Here is a 16,450-nt window from a genome sequence, read left to right as displayed (position 1 = left end):
ATAATCTCTTGATTTTCATATACAAATTTTACCATCTGGTGGAGAGTAGAAGGTATGGCTTCCGTCGCATGAATCCAAGGCCTTCCTAGAAGGAAATTGTAAGAAGTATCCATATCTAGGACCTGAAAGGTCACCTCAAAATCCACAGGTCCAATAGTCAAAATCAAATCGATCTCGCCTAGGGTGTCCCTTTTGATGCTGTCAAAGGCACGAACACATACGTTGTTGGACCTGATTCTCCCTGTCTCGATCTCCATTCTTTGGAGAGTCGAAAGGGGACATATATCTACTCCGGACCCGCCATCCAGCATGACCCTCTTCGCATAGTACCCTTCACATTTAACTGTTAGGTGGAGGGCCTTGTTGTGAGCGGCCCCTTCCGGGGCCAGATCATTTTTGCTGAAGGAAATCTGATTGATCATGAAGAATCTTTCTGCCATCCTCTCTAGCTGTTCCACGGTAGTTTCAATTGGAACGTAAGCTTCGTTGAGGGTCTTGATCAACACTTTCTGATGCTCAGTTGAATCCATTAATAGAGACAACAACGAGACCTGAGCGGGAGACTTTCGGAGTTGGTCAATTATCTCGTAGTCCACAGTTTTCATTTTCCTGAAAAACTCTTCCGCTTCCTCGGCGCTAAATGGTTTCTTGAGTGGGAAACGCTTCTTTGTAGAATCATTAAACTCCTCCAGGTTGAGGTATTTCTCAGTTGGGTTAGTTTCATTCACTTCTCCCAGGATTTCTTTTCCTTTGTAGGTTACTACCGCCTTTTTATAATTCCACGGGACGGTAGTAGGATCTGTCATGGGCCTCTGCGGCGCGCGTCCAATAATCACGAGCTCATTCAGCCTTGGTGAAATTATTGGCCCCCGTTCCGTATAGGTCCCTTTGGGCACATACATTGTAGATCCTTTGTTCAGCTCAAACCTTCTTGGAGGGCTCAATGTCACTTGTCCTTTCTTCGAACCTCGGGGGACATAAAGGACGGCATCTTTCGAGGGTACTACCTCAGTTTTGGTTTCCACTGCTTTTTCTGTGTTTTGAGGGGGGTTTTTACTCTTCTTGTCCACCTTTTCTTGCTTTGCATACGTCTTGGGCTTTTTCTCAATGTCGGCGATTGCAATGATGGCCTTCAAGACAGGATCAAACTCTTTATCTTCGCAGATCATCCCAATAATCGGTCCATTGTTGTGAGCCAGTAACGGATTGTTGGTCACATTAGGAATGTCTTCGTCCTTTAACACTATCCGCTTTTGTTCTATGAGGTTTTCAACAACCCTTTTCAAAGTCCAACAGCTCTCAGTGTCATGCCCTTCCACTCCAGAATGATAGGCACATCGGGCACCAGGTTGGTAAGAGGGTGACTCTAGGTTTTGCCTATTTGGGGGTACGGGTTGTAACAAACCCATTTGGACCAATTTAGGGAAAAGGTTGGAATATGACTCACCAATAGGTGTGAAGTCCATTTTCCTGGGCGGCTCTCGAGTGCGGGCGTTGTAGGGGAGATTATTTTGTGGAGGTCGGGGATTAAATTAAGCTTGGTGGGGAGGTTGATTTCTTGGAAATTGAGCTCGCTTTTGGTGAAATTGTTGTTGTGGCCTAATATATGGTTGTGCATTCATTACTGTGTAGGGCTGAAGGTTCATAGCATAGGCCGCATCTTGATGGGGGTAGTAGTGTTGCGGGGCTCTTTCAGAGAAATGAAATCTGGATGGATGGGGTTTTCTTACACTCGAAGTTTCCATTGTTGCTTCTTCCTTCTTCTTTCGGTTTGCTCCTCCTCCAGACCCGCCTTGGATTGCTTGGGAGGTGGCCCTTATAGCAGACTGACTCAAGATTCGCCCTGTTTTTAACCCATTCTCCACCATTTCACCGATTTTGATGGCTTCAGCAAACGGCTTTCCCAATGCAGACATCATATTTTGATAATAATCAGCCTCTTGGGCTTGAAGGAAAACACTGACCATTTCTGTTTCATCCATCAGAGGTTTGACTCTGGCCGCTTGTTCGCGCCATTTGACAGCATATTCTCGGAAGCTCTCCGAAGGCTTCTTCTTTAGATTTGACAATGAATTCCTGTCGGGGGAAATGTCGATGTTATATTGAAACTGCCTGACAAAATCCCTAGCCAAGTCGTCCCAAATGTGCCAACGAGATACTTCCTAATCCGTATACCATTCAGAAGCAATGCCGATCAAAGTTTCTCCAAAGTAAGCCATAAGAAGTTCTTATTTTCCGCCCGCTCCCCGCAACTGTTGCAGTACCTTTTGAGGTGGGCTATGGGGTCCCCATGCCCATCATATTTCTCAAACTTTGGGGTTTTGAAACCCAAGGGAAGATGTACGTGCGGGAACATGCACAGGTCAGTGTAAGATACGCTTTTTTGCCTGCTCAGACCCTGTATATTTTTGAGAGTTTGCTCCATGCATCTCATTTTTCTGGTCATTTCCTCTTGTTCAGGCATTTTCTCGACTTTCTCCTGTCCTGCGATAAACTCGTACCGAGACGGCTGAGGGTAAGCGTTGGTAGTAAACTGGCTAGGTTCCAATGGAAGAGGTGGTGCTTGAAATGTGAAGGATGATAAATCGAAGTTAGGCCTGGGTAAAACAGGTTGTGCCGTGGCTGAACAAGGTGGAGCAGTGAATATGTTTGAAACCGCACCGGCAGCTAACACCTGGGGGCGAGACTCAGAAGGTGTTCCAGTAAAGTAGGTTGAGATGGTAGGAAATCCCAGTGGGGTATTTGGATAACTTGTGGGGATGTTGGAGGTCCCACTTGCCCTAGGAAAAAGCTCAGGGAATCCAGGGATCGCACTTGGTGGCTCTTTTCCATTGGCCCAGGCGTCCCACATTTCCATCATGCGGAGACGCAGAATCCTATTTTCCTCGACAGTTGCTGACTCAGAAGTTGGGATGGCTGAGATTGAACTTTCCTCCGAAATAGGAATCGTTGGCAGAGGAATTTCTGAAGACATTTCGACACTTCCCTTTGACCTTGTGAAGTATGTATGAACACTTCCTCTTGATTTAGCGACGGGTGGCTGAACGCTTCCTTTTGACCTCGTGAAGTACGAATGTGAGGCCAGATTACCACAAAACCAAACCACTTTTCTAGGAACATGAAATTATTAGCAAACAAACGGTTAGTTTGAAACAAATAACAGACAAGTAATCTCACATTGGGGTGTGATGCACCTATACAGTTAGGTGAGTTTCTACATGCCTGCAACAAAGACATGCGTCATTCCGGCTTCTCTTTAGGCTTTTCTTTTATTTATTACCATTTTTATTTCTTGGTTTTTTATTATTATTATTATTATTATTATTATTATTTGCAGTTAAAAATGTGACCGGATCTGATGAGGATTGCCTACGTATCACGATGCCGCGTGAATCAGATCATTACGTAGTTCGAAAACAAATGAGTGTAAAAGAAACACACATTTTATTACTGAACAATCTTTTACAAACTAACATTCTTGAAAAAAGGAAAATAACAAGCCTTGAAAAAGGTACAGACTCAATAGACTAATACACCTCGATGCAAAAGACGGACAGACTCGACCTATGAATACATTAAGGTTTCGCGAATTGGCGCCCGCGGGGCATCGTTCGGCCTTGCCGCGGTTTTAGGTGTGAGGTCCCTTTCAAGTTGTTCCAGCTCATGCATGGTTTGCTTGACATAAACCATCACTGCCGAGAGAACGGTAATGGTGGTCATGTTTTCACACCGTAGACATCTTCTGATGATGGCATGGGCAATGGTCCTGATCTTATCCCTGGTTTGTCTCTTTTCTTTGAGTAAGTGCTCTATTTGATCATTACGGGCTGTCACAACCCGAGAATCCTGGAGGCATTGATTTTGCCACTGCTGAATTTCTACTTCCATCTAGGCTAAAAGCTTGCGGCAATGTCTATTTTCAACTCCTAGGGTTCGGGTTTGCTCAAATGCTCTGTCCACCTTTCCTTCAGATTGGCAATGGTTCGCTCGTGATCCCTTTCCAACTGTTGTAGGTGCCGGTTACGTTTTTCTGTCCTTCTAACCCAGTGTGCTTCGAGCCCCGCTATGGTATTTTCTGACTCCCTCCGGCACTCCCCAATTTCCGTCCTTAAAGCTTTTATCAATCGTTCATCCGACGGCTCCTTTGTTGGTTATCAGCATCTATCCTCATCTGTTTGATCCGGGCCCTGAGCATCTCGTTTTCCAGAGCAAACCTGTTCTTTTCTCCTAGATCGGTAGCAACTTGCACGTTGTGCTCATATTTCAGACCTTCCACTTGTTGCTTCAACTGGCTGATTTCGGTATGATAGCCTCTTTCTTTTGCCAACCAATCCCACTGCTTTTGTGATGACTCGGCGAAATTCAGGATGTGGGGTCTTTTAGCCGGCCTTTCATGTTCGAGTTCTCTTCTGTACCATGCAAGGTAACCTGGCGCCATTTCACTTTTGGCCCGATCCTGCACACAAGTATCTGTTTTCAAATATTGACATTCATTCCAGATCTGGCGGATTTTTGCTTCAGGAAATTGTCCGTCAGGGCTTATCTCAATTGTTTGAGCACTAAGATCTTCCTCGTGTGGTACTATCTGGTATCTTCCGAGTTGTTTCAAGACTCGGCATGGCGCGTAAGGTTGAATGCTCTTAAGTCCCATCAGTAGGAAATGAGTTCTAGTTGCTGGCATATACATGACCTCATCAACAGGCAACCATCCCAGTGTCCACTGTATTTGGCTAGCAGTAAGAGCTTGAAAGAATGAAGTCCATGCCATAACTCCTTTGGGTAGACTGATCTCTTTGGTTCTCGTGTAAAATTCTTCTATGCAAGTCTTCTCCGAGGAACCATGGCTCAAAAGTTCGGAACGATGGCAGAGATGTTCAGTCATCCATATTTGTAGCAGCAAGTTACAACCTTCGAAGAAATTCCCCCGGCTTTGCAGGCTGTGAGAGCTCGAAAGATATCGGATACCACCATAGGCGCGAGAGTACTGTCATTTTGAGTGAGTAAAGTACTGACGACCCCGGATATTTTCAGATCAATATTCCCATCTTTCCTCGGAAATACCAGAAGGCCCAAAAATGTTATCATGAAAGCCACCCGTCTGTGCTTATCCCACTTCTGACGACTACCTTTGTTGTATAGCTTGTTAATCGGATTGTTGAATCCTCCTACATGACCATACCTGTCGTATATGAAGCATGGATTACAAAAACCGGCGGCCAAATCTGGGTTGTGGACCGTCCTGGGTATTTTTAGTGAGTCTAGAAATCGATGCACCGTGACAGCTCTTGGGGCGACCAGGTATCTTTGCCTTAATGGAAGTTCAGCATTTCCGATGTACCCAGCCATTTCCTCCAGAGTTGGGGTGAGTTCAAAATCGGAGAAGTGGAAAACATTGTGCGCTGGGTCCCAGTAAGTGACCAAAGCTCTTATGATATCTCCCCGAGGCTGGATTTCCAGTAAACCCGTGAGACCTTTCAGATATTTCTTGACCTCATCTTGTCCTTCAGCACCTAGATCATTCCACCATAGCCGTAACTTGACAGGGATTTTAGTCATTATCGAAAAGTGCTCATTTTGCATTGTGCTCATCCTGCACATTTATTAAGGTGACTTTAAGCAAAAATGACTTGACTCAAAAATATTTTGACTATATTCTTTCTAAAAAAGAAGATCAGATTTTCGAACACGGCCTTTCAGCACTTCGGGGATGAAGATCTTAAGGCTGTGAGGGTCAATCGATCAAAAACTCTAAAAGACGACCGAAAGTGGCCGTTTTATGCAAAATCAACCTTCCGTTGTCCCTTGCGGGAACATTTGGCTATTTTTGACAAAACAATCACTTGATTTATTTATGACTCTTTAGTAGTAATGAGAACAACATGGGGAACATGGCCTCACAGAGCCTCAGGGACGAGGATTCTGAGGCTGTTGTGCAATTTGGTCAAAAAAATAAAAATGACCAATAATGGCCGTTTGTGCAAAGTCAGCCTTCCGGCGTCCCTTTGGGGAACATTCGGCTATCCTTGACAAAACGACATCACCCGACTCATTCATGATGAAATTAAATTCTAACATTTTGGCTATTTTGAAAAGAGGAGGTTGGACCCGATGAGGGTTGCCTACGTATCTCGCACCCTGCGAAAATCAAACCGGTGTAGTTCGGGCCGATCAGGCGTAGAGTAAAAATAAACTAAACCCCTTCTGACTACAATCTTTTAAAGGAAAGGAGAAAAAGTATTTTTCTGGATTTTTTTTTATATTTTGTTTTTTTTTATTATTATTTTTTTGTTTTTTTTATGAATTTTAAACTTCTTTTCACTTTTTTTTTTAAATTTCGAAAATCTTTTAAAGAGATACTACAAATGGAACAATATTTTTTTTTTTGAGTTTTGAATATTTTCCCCTTTTTTACTTTTAAATAAATACCCATTTCTGGATTTTGAAAGTGATTAAAAGGAATTTTTTTTATATATGTTTTTTTATATATAAATCAAACTAAAAGACAAATTATGTTTTCATTTTGTTTTTTTTTTTTAGAAAATTCCGGTGAGGTTTTGACACTACTTGGACATTGGTTTTATCTTTTCCAAAATAAGTAATTATCTCCCTACGCTGCTATTTTTTCTCTTTCCTTTTTTTTGAATTTTTTTTAGAAACCGGTCAGCACGCAGATCTGAAGCAAATAAATGCGCCAACAAACAGGATGCAGCAGGATGGTCTTTTCATTTTAGGTTGCCTGTCCTAGACGGACCCAACCCCTGTGTTGAGTCCCCTACGTCAAATGCAACATGATGCAAATAAGCGTTCCTACTAGGGATCCGGCATGAGGTTTCGTTATACTAGGTTTATAACCTGGGTATATGTTCTAGACTATGTACCCGAGCGGACAACTCGAGTCGAGGAGGGGGCTACGTACCGGGGACCCGCGAGATCGTCCGGCTTTGTAACTTGTCTGGCCTCTTTCTTATTTCAGGTATTGACACTAACAGAATAGGGAGTCTCGACCAGCGAGCTTCTCCCCGGAGGTAAGAAGAGAAGGGTTTCGGCACAGTTTATATACAGTTCAGATAATATCAAAGCGGTAAAAGACAACATTTAGCACGTTATGCCAAAACATGTAATAAAGATCAGATAATAAAGCCAAATATAACAATTATTCTAAGCTCGAATTCTTGAACCCTGAACCAGTGGTTCTGGGTTCCTTCCCCAGCGGAGTCGCAATGAGCTGTCACACCTCCTTTTTGCGTGCCCGCCCCGAAGGGTTGAAACGCGTGAGGGAGTTTTTTCCAATTTAAGTGACAATATTCGAAATGAGATTATTTATTTAATTCAGAGTCGCCACTTGGGAAAGGTTTGGCTTTTGGTGTCCCAAGTCACCGGTTTATCTTGAATCCCAATTCGAGGAAAATATTCGACTTTCCAAATGAAGTCTGCGAACCAGAAATTCTAAGTAAGGAATTCTGTTGACCCGAGGGAAGGTGTTAGGCACCCCCGGATCCCGTGGTTCTAGCACGGTCGCTTAAATTGTTATAATGGCTAAATATCTGATTTTAAATACATGTTATAACTTGTGTGCTTTTATTATATTTAAACCGCTTTTATTATTATTTATTTTTTATGGAATTACAACGTCGTGAAAATGCATTTCGAACCACGTCACAATCAATGCGCCCGTGGTTGTTAATACATTCCGACTCCGTTGAGATTTGGATTTGGGTCACATAAATGCGCACCCGAATTTAAGAAGGTAAGATTATTAAAATGCGCACCTGAAGCAATTATCGTATTATTATTTCTGGGTAAGGCCGTGGAATTTTGCTAAACGGCTCATCCCGAAGTCTAAGTAATTTTAATTAAACATTTATCGAGGGCCCCACAATTTGTGCATTTTATTGGGCGAGGCTCATCTCATTTATTTTAACAGGATAATCCTAAAGTGCCTACATTTTTCTATTAAAATTGTCTCTACAAAATGAAAGAGAAAAGGTCTTAATTTATTTACATGCTTGAGTTGTTATAGTTGAGTTTCGGATATGATTCATAAATTCTAAAAATGATGTAAGCAGGGCGGTCCGTTGCCAATGCGGGCCCAGGCCCAACGTGTATGGCATAAAACTAAACCTGGACCGTCTTATTCACGTATTACTAACTAGTTACATTATACTAGGCATGTTCTCAGTTTGTCAAATTAAAAAAAAAACTTAGCAATCTATTAAACATTTTCCTAAACCAATTACATGCTGGAATTAACCAATATTATTTAACTAAACAATATTCTTACAAGTTCCGAAATGGTCTATTCGTTTGATTTTTAACTTAGACGGAGTTACTACACCATTTATTTATTTTTAGGCAATATATATAGATAGTACATCCGTTAAGCTATCGTCAGATGTTCTACTATATATATATATATATATATATATATATATATTAAATAGCTACATGATTCTGATTTTTGTAAGCTAAATAATTTATATATACAAATAAAATTCAGAATATAATTTAAAATAAATTTAGAACTTCAATTCTTCATTTTTCGTATTCATGCTTCCTGTTTCAGTTTACAATAATCAGTGTGTCAGTTGTGTACCTGATATTGGAAGCAAAAGAAACGTGAGATCAGCAAAAACTCAGTAGCATACAACAACAACAACCCCAACAACCAGTAACAACCAGCAACGAGAAACTTAGTGGCAGATTTTAAAATCAAGACAAAAATCCAGAAACACCAACAACAATCAATGGACAGAAGCAAAGGGAATCTTTTTCAGATTTTGAAAGACTAGTTAGTGTTTAACCCTTAATTTCTGAATCCGTATATCAGAATATTTAGATTGTATATCAAGTGTATACTATTCTTCTTTTGAATTTCCAGAATGTTTTTCTTTTTATTTTTCTAAAGTCTTAGTATTTTTCGGAATTTTCTCTCTTAAAATTTTCTTCTCCCTTCTTTTTTTTTTTAAAAAATTTGATTCAAGACTTCCTATTTATATCCCATCCCAGAATCCTTTAATCAATTAAAATCAATCACTTTCTCCTACCAAACCCATTATCTTCCCACTCATTCCCCACTACATTAAACAAATATATCAACCCAACCCATTACATCTTGTCCCTCATGCCTAACATAAACAAATATAATATTCCCCTCCACTACATTATGTCTATCCCCCATTATATTAAACAATTATATCACACACACCTCATTACATTTTGTCCCCCATGCTTAACATAAAGAATTATTCAAAAATGTTCAATTACCAAACTACCCCTCCGACCTTATTGCAATTACCATTTTACCCTGAATGTACTGCAATTTACCAAACTACCCCCATCAGCTATAACAAATCAATTAATCAAACTCAACCAAAATATAGCCAATATGACCAATTTCTACACAAATTCAAACCACAAATCATATGAACACGGATGAAAAACACAACAACAATATCACACGAACACAAATTTAACAACAAAGAACACCTAAAATTTTGATTGAACAATATTTTTAGCAACAAACAAACCTACTTTCAGATTCAACAACAACAACAACAAACAAGTATATTCAGATTTCTAAATTCAATAATCATTTGAACTTAAAATCAACTCTAACAACATTACAACCAACAATTCCTATATTAAACTTAAACAAGATTATGAGACAAACTCAAGAAATAATCATAAATGATAAACAATAAACAAGAAAAATCAAACTTATACTAATTTCGGATTCAAAAACAATCAAACAAAGTATGAACATAAATGAAAAGATTCAACAACAATAACAAGCAAGTTTTATTCAAATTCGAATTAAACTTGCATTAAGCTTAAACAAAACAAATAAACTTATTCAAATCACTAAACTTCAAATAATCAATTGATTTTTTAAAATTAAATCCAACAAAATTATAACAAAGATACATGATCCAAAAATTAAAACATAACTTCACATTAAATCACTGAATTAAAAACGAACTTCAAACAAAGATGAACATGAATTAAATCTATTTTTAAACAACAAAACATGACGGATTCACATGATTAAACCAACATACTCCCCGACTACAACTAAATTCTTTTTAGACAAATAACAAGATCGAACAAGAACCAATTATGAGCTTAAACTTGAATCTAACAATATTAACAATTTCTGAAAAATACATAAAATACATGAAACAAATTGAAGAAATAATTAATTAAATTTCAATTTGAATCTAACAAATATTAAACTAACAATTTCACATGAACAACTGAAAAATTAACAAAACAATGATCATGAACAAAACAAAAATCAAACATCTACCGATTTTAGATTCGAGAAATATCAAAACAAAATACTGACAAAAATAAAACTCAAAATCTACTAACCGGATCGAAACGACGAACAATGACTAACCAACGACGACCTCGGACTATGTAGGGATTGTTTTGACGACCCCCAACCAAAACTCGAACAGAAAACTCGACGTACCGGACCTCGACTCAACGAAAGAGCCTCAAACTTTGACGAAACGAAGAAGATGAAGCAACAGCAGAAGCAGAAACGTGAAGCAGAAGCAGCTGGCCATGGTGAAGTAGTGGCAGCGGTCGCGAGCAGCAGGTGAAGGAGCAGAAATAGCAGCAGCAGTCGCGTGGTTGTAGCAGCAGCATGGCGATGGGTTGACGAGTAAAAGCAACTTGGTTTTGGAGTGACGGGGTCTGTTTGGACGTAACAGAAGCAATCAAGAAGCAGAAACAAGAGCAGTAGCGGCTCGTCGAGGAGAAAGACGAAGCAGGCAGCGATGGGGTTTCAGGTTTTTTGGTCGAGGGTTTTCCAGCGGAGAAGAAGACGAAGCAACGGAGGTGGAGCTGGTCGTGAGGCGGAGGCTGGTGGACTGGAGGGTGGTTGACGTTGGGCAGCCATGGTTGGAGCTTGGTGAAGCTTGGAGAAGAAGAAGATAGGGAGGGGGCGGATGGTTTTTTTTTTCAACAGTGAATATTTTAGGGTTTTGTTAAATGAAAGATATTGAAATAGGGGTGTTGGTCTTTGGGGTTATGGATTGGGTCGACCCGGTTTGAAATGGACCGGGTCGTGGGGAAGGTTGGACAATTGTTTGGGCCTGGGGTTGAAATTTGAAGAAGTGGCCCAATCCGATTTTTCTTTGTATTTTTGCTCTCTTTTCTTCTTTTATTTTTCTAAAACTAAATTCTAAAAATCCTTAAATTATTATTAAGAACTAAAGTAATAAGTTATAAAAGCGCAAATTAACTCCCAATAACAATTAACGCATAATTAAGTAATAATTAAGCATAGAATTGTATATTTGGACATTAAATGCTAAAAATGCAAAAGATGCCTATTTTTTGTAATTTTCATTTTTTTTTGTAAAACAAACTTAATTACTAACAATTGTAGAATTAAATCTTATATGCAAAATGCGTCATATTTTTGTATTTTTTTATTAATTTAACAAATAAACATGCACAGACAAATACAAATAATTATCCAAAAATATCACAAAATTGCACATCAAGGAAAATCATTTTATTTTTGAATTTTTTGGGAGTAATTCTCATATAGAGCAAAAATCACATGTTTACATAATGTATCAATAAATGACAACAGAGACTGAGATATGATATACAAATAAATGAGTATGACTAAGTATGTAATTGTAATGTAAGCAAAGAACTCAACAATAGAAATGATCCCCTTGGGTCCCAACAGGATAAGCATATAGCCTAAACATAGTTTCTAACATAGATCACAGCTCAATTACTCTAGCACGTAAAAATTTCATGAATAGAAACAAGATTAGGTCACTACACAGTACCATAGAATCAATCGAATCATAACTTATACGGTGCACGCCCACACGCCTGTCACCTGGCATGTGCGTTGCCTCAACACCAAACATATATCACGTAGATTCAGGGGTTCATACCCTCATCACCAAGTTTAGAAGTGTTACTTATCTCAAACAAGCCAAATCCAATATAGAGCATGCCACACAATATTCTAGAAATGCCATCCTACGCGTACCGGCCTTTGAACGGCTCGAAACTAGTCAAAAGCAACTCAAGAACATCAAATAATGCCAAAGGAATCAAACTCATTCGATGAAGGTCGAATCTTTAATCAAAAGTCTAAAGTCAACCAAAAAGTCAAACCCAGGCCCGCACCTCGGAACCCGACAAAACTCAGAAAATCCGACAACCCATTCAATTATGAGTTCAACCATACAAGTTTCATTCAAATCCGACTCTGAATCGATGTTTAAAATTTGAAAATTCACTCTATGAAACTTTAGAAAAAATCCCCAATTTTTCTCTTTAAAATTCACAATCCAATTACCAAAAACAAGATAGATTTACGAAATATAATCAAAATCAAGTAGAAAACACTTGCCCTAATCCATATGGTAAAAATTACCTCAAAAATTGCTTCGATCCGAGCTCCATAGCTCCATGGTTCCAAATATGATAAAATGTCGAAACCTCCAAAATATAGTACTTTATATTCACTGGACAAATTAATGAATCGTGATCGTGGAAATACCATCGCGGTCGCGAAGAAGGAAAATGCACTGCCCCAGAAATACACTATGCGATTGCGTAAAAACCTTCGGTGTCGCGATGAACAAAAAACACTGCCTCCACAAATACTCTATGCGATCGCGAATTAAACCATGCGAACGCGAAGCACACAAGCTACCACACTTCGCGAACGCGTCGCCTCTTACACAAACACGTTGAAGAAATTCCAGTTCCCAGCTTTCCCAGTCTCAATATTATGCAAACGCAACCTCCATTGTGCGAACGCGTACAGTATCCACACCAAGCTATGCGATCGCGTCCGTCAAATCGCGATCACGATTAAGAAACTACCTAGCTCAAATCTTTCCTCTACATGATCGCATCTCCTATTCCGCAACCGCAAAGAACACTTTGGTGCACTAGACTTCAACAGAAACCAGCAATGCAATATGAAGAAGAAATGGTCCTAAATCAATCCATAACACGCCCGAGCCCCTCGGGGCAACGTCCGAATATTCCAACAAGTCCCATAACATAACACGAACCTACTCGTGGCCTCAAATCATGCATAACAATATCAAAACCGTGAATCGCTCCTCAAATTGAACTTAATGAACTTTGAATCTTTCAACTTCCATAACTCGTGCCATATTTCGCACAACACACCAGATGTGGCACGCCCCCAAATTTGTTTTTCGTCTTGTTTTAGCGTGGAATCATCCTATTTTGATCTCCTCTCTTCCAAACTCGTTCTTACACAAAAAAAAAATACAATGAGCATAATTAGCTTCAATAATCATGTGATCTTCCTTAAATCACATGAGAAATAAGATGAAAATACACTCAAAATTATGCATTTTTGGTCCAAAGGCGACTTTTACATTATTTTCATAATTTTGAAAGATCATATAAGTAATTAACTCAAATTATTTGATAAGTTTGACTAATTGATGAGAATGATGTCTAAATTTTGTTAACACTGGCATTTATTAAAGGTTTCTTTGACCTTTTCCGGAGATTCAATAAAACTGTGGGCAACTGCTAGTTAAGGAAAGGCAGTATTGAAACTTTACTTGAAATTTTCTCTTCCTTACACTACGGCTCAATTAGAGATGCACGATCTACTTCCTTCTCTATTTGCTAGTCAACTATTAACTTATTTTTTTAAAAAAATAATTCCAACACCAAAGAATAAGAAAGAGCATGAAATCAGGTTTGCTACGAGATGAATCAAATGAAGGAGCAGTGGTACTTTAATTTTCTCTTTTTCCCCCTCGTTTTGCTGCCTAAGTTAAAATTGTTTTGACCGCATAGTAAAAAGATGAGTTGGAATGTCCAGGACAGCTATAACTTACTATTATTGACTCCAACTCGTGACACATGGTTTAAATTTTGAAAGAGACTATTCAGAGTCCATCCAGTTGTTCCTTTTGAAGAACCAAATTAAGATTACAAAAATGGAAATACTAATATAGTTGCATATTTTTCTATCACCAAATTGAACCCGTAACTATTATTAAACCAAATAAATAAGTAAATATGAGGGACATAATATTTATCCCCAATAAAGTTCACCTACAAAAGACAACAACCTTGTCGTTGGGCAATCTTAGGTCAACAAAAGTTTGGTTATAGATGGAGAATCTGGATCGAGTTTCACAAACGTTTTATAATATGTGTTTTGTCGTGAAGGAGTCGGGAAACCAAAACTTGTAAGAGAGAAAGGGGAAAAAACTTAGTAGAAAACACCTTCCTTTGTCATTCTTTTTAAGACGTTTCATCTAGCTTTACTCACTTGAAGAGTAGAGAAAATCACATAAAACGATTAAATTCAGTTCTTTAAGTTATGAACTAAAAAGATTATTATAGTATTAGCTTGACATAGTGGCAGAGCCGTATACAATGAATCCACGTCCTCTGAAGTTACAGAATTAGGATAAAAATAAATCTTTTACACATTTTGTATTCCCCTTGTATAAGAAAATGAAGGTTCACATCTTAATTATGATATTTTTAAATTTTTCGAATATCATTATCATTTCAACACTAATTAGATAATCACACAATAATTGTAACGTCAATTCATCTTCTTCCACATAATAATAGAGTAGAAAAGAATTAAATATCAGAAATAACGTCTCTATCTTTATAAGATTGGAGTAAGGTCTGTTGTATACATTACCCTCCCTAAACCAACACCGTGAAAATATACAGGATATTGTTGTTTGTTGTATAAAAGAATTAATTGAACAGAACAAGAAATGCATGAAAAAGCACAATTTTCATTCATCAAACAATCCATTATGATAAAGCATAGGTAGCCCTTTGATACAGCTGAGAAACTAATTAAAAAATCCTTCACCAATCATTCTTCCCTTTTCATCCCCCTTATCTATTTTCTCTTTGTTTTTTCCCCTCAATTTACTTTGTAGAGTTTCCCTTTTGGCACTTGTCTTTAATCCATTTAAACCCAAGAGAAGTACCACTCTTCACCTTCTTCGCTCCTACAACAGCCGCCGCCTTTGCCTTGTCAAAACTCGCCGATGCCGCCGCCGTTACCTTCTCCATCTTCTTGCCGCTGCTTTTTCCTTTGCCGCCATCATCTTCATATCCGACGTCGTTTTGACTGCCCCACTGATCCGCCCAACTATTTCCGTTACTTCCCATTCTTGACAAAAAAAATTGAATCTTTAACAACCAATCACCAATAATAAAGTTTGAATCTTTAACAACCAATAATAAAGTTTGAATCTTTAACAACCAATCAAACAAAAGTTGGAATATGTAGCAACTAAAACAAGAAAAAACTACAATTTTTGGCAAAAAAAAAACAACAAAAGGTGCAATCTTTGGCAACCAGACACAATAAATTTACAATCTTCTTGTTTTGGATCAGTCAATAAAATTAGAATCTTTGGCAACCAAAAAGAGTAAAAAGTGCAAACAGAAGAGAAGATTTTACCAGAGAGATTGGTGGTGGGAAGTGATGGGTTGCAAGATTTTAAGCTGCTGTAGAGAGAAACTGTTTTTGTGAATTTGATATAGGTGAACACAGCCCAATTTGTAAGAAATGTTTTTGTGATTTTGATATATGTGAACAGAATATGAAGGGACCAATGTAAGAAAGGAATTTAAGGCAGTTAGCTAATGTAAATAGTAATCTCATTGGGATTGTTACCCAAAAAGAAAGAGAAAACAAAATCCCATTCGAATTCAACGCCATGCCGTCACGAATCTTCTTATGTTACGTTTCAGTAAACTAAGGCTAAAGTTTGGTCGTATTTCTATTTTGAACCTTATACGCTTATCTTTGAGGATTTTTTATTAATATTTGACCGAATAGCCTAATAGACCCCTGATGTTTGCCAAAATCCCTCTAATGTTTTTTTTTTCTTGATACATTTCACATGTTCGTAAAATTAAAGGAGAAATGTCACGTCCTTAGTTGTTAACTAAGTATACGTGCGGCACTTGACAACTCGCTCATGATCTTGCACAACTTGCTCACGTTCTTGCTATGTCAAGTCAGTCTTACTACACTCAAGATCGCTGAGAGAATGGAAGAAAGAACACAAGAGAATTGTTAAAGGAAACTTTGTATTAGAGAGAACTTGAATTATTTGCTTGATGAATTACAAATGAATGACCCCTACTAGTCTCCTAGGAGCTAGTGTATAAATATTAATTATTACACAAGTCCTTGATATTTACAAGATAATGACTTTTTCTAGAATTCTCTACAAGCCTAGAAGATTTCAAGGACTTTCCTAGTAAATCCATAAGGATCTAGGTTCTTCCTAAGGAAATGTCCATACCTCTCTAGAATCTTCTCACAAATGATAGCCTTCTTCTTATGTAAGCTTCCACATGGCATTAATATATGCCAAATGGCGCCTATGTGGCATGATATGATATGGCGGGTCATCACACT

The 16,450-nt window shown here is 38.4% G+C and overlaps 1 long non-coding RNA gene across 1 annotated transcript; it reads right to left on the bottom strand.

Annotated features, from left to right (window-relative positions):
* Nucleotides 1-14,781: 14,781 nt before the first annotated feature.
* LOC104242237 (uncharacterized) lies at nucleotides 14,782-15,786 on the bottom strand. The gene is made up of 2 exons (XR_714944.2): nucleotides 15,482-15,786; nucleotides 14,782-15,187 (listed from the first exon to the last, which is right to left on the bottom strand). It is a non-coding gene; the product is annotated as an uncharacterized lncRNA (long non-coding RNA).
* Between the last annotated feature and the right edge of the window lie 664 nt (nucleotides 15,787-16,450).

Source organism: Nicotiana sylvestris, chromosome 5 (genome assembly GCF_000393655.2).
Source record: "Nicotiana sylvestris chromosome 5, ASM39365v2, whole genome shotgun sequence".
Taxonomy (NCBI): Eukaryota; Viridiplantae; Streptophyta; class Magnoliopsida; order Solanales; family Solanaceae; genus Nicotiana; species Nicotiana sylvestris.
Note: the sequence above shows the minus strand (reverse complement) of the source record. Positions and strands in the feature narration are given on the sequence as shown.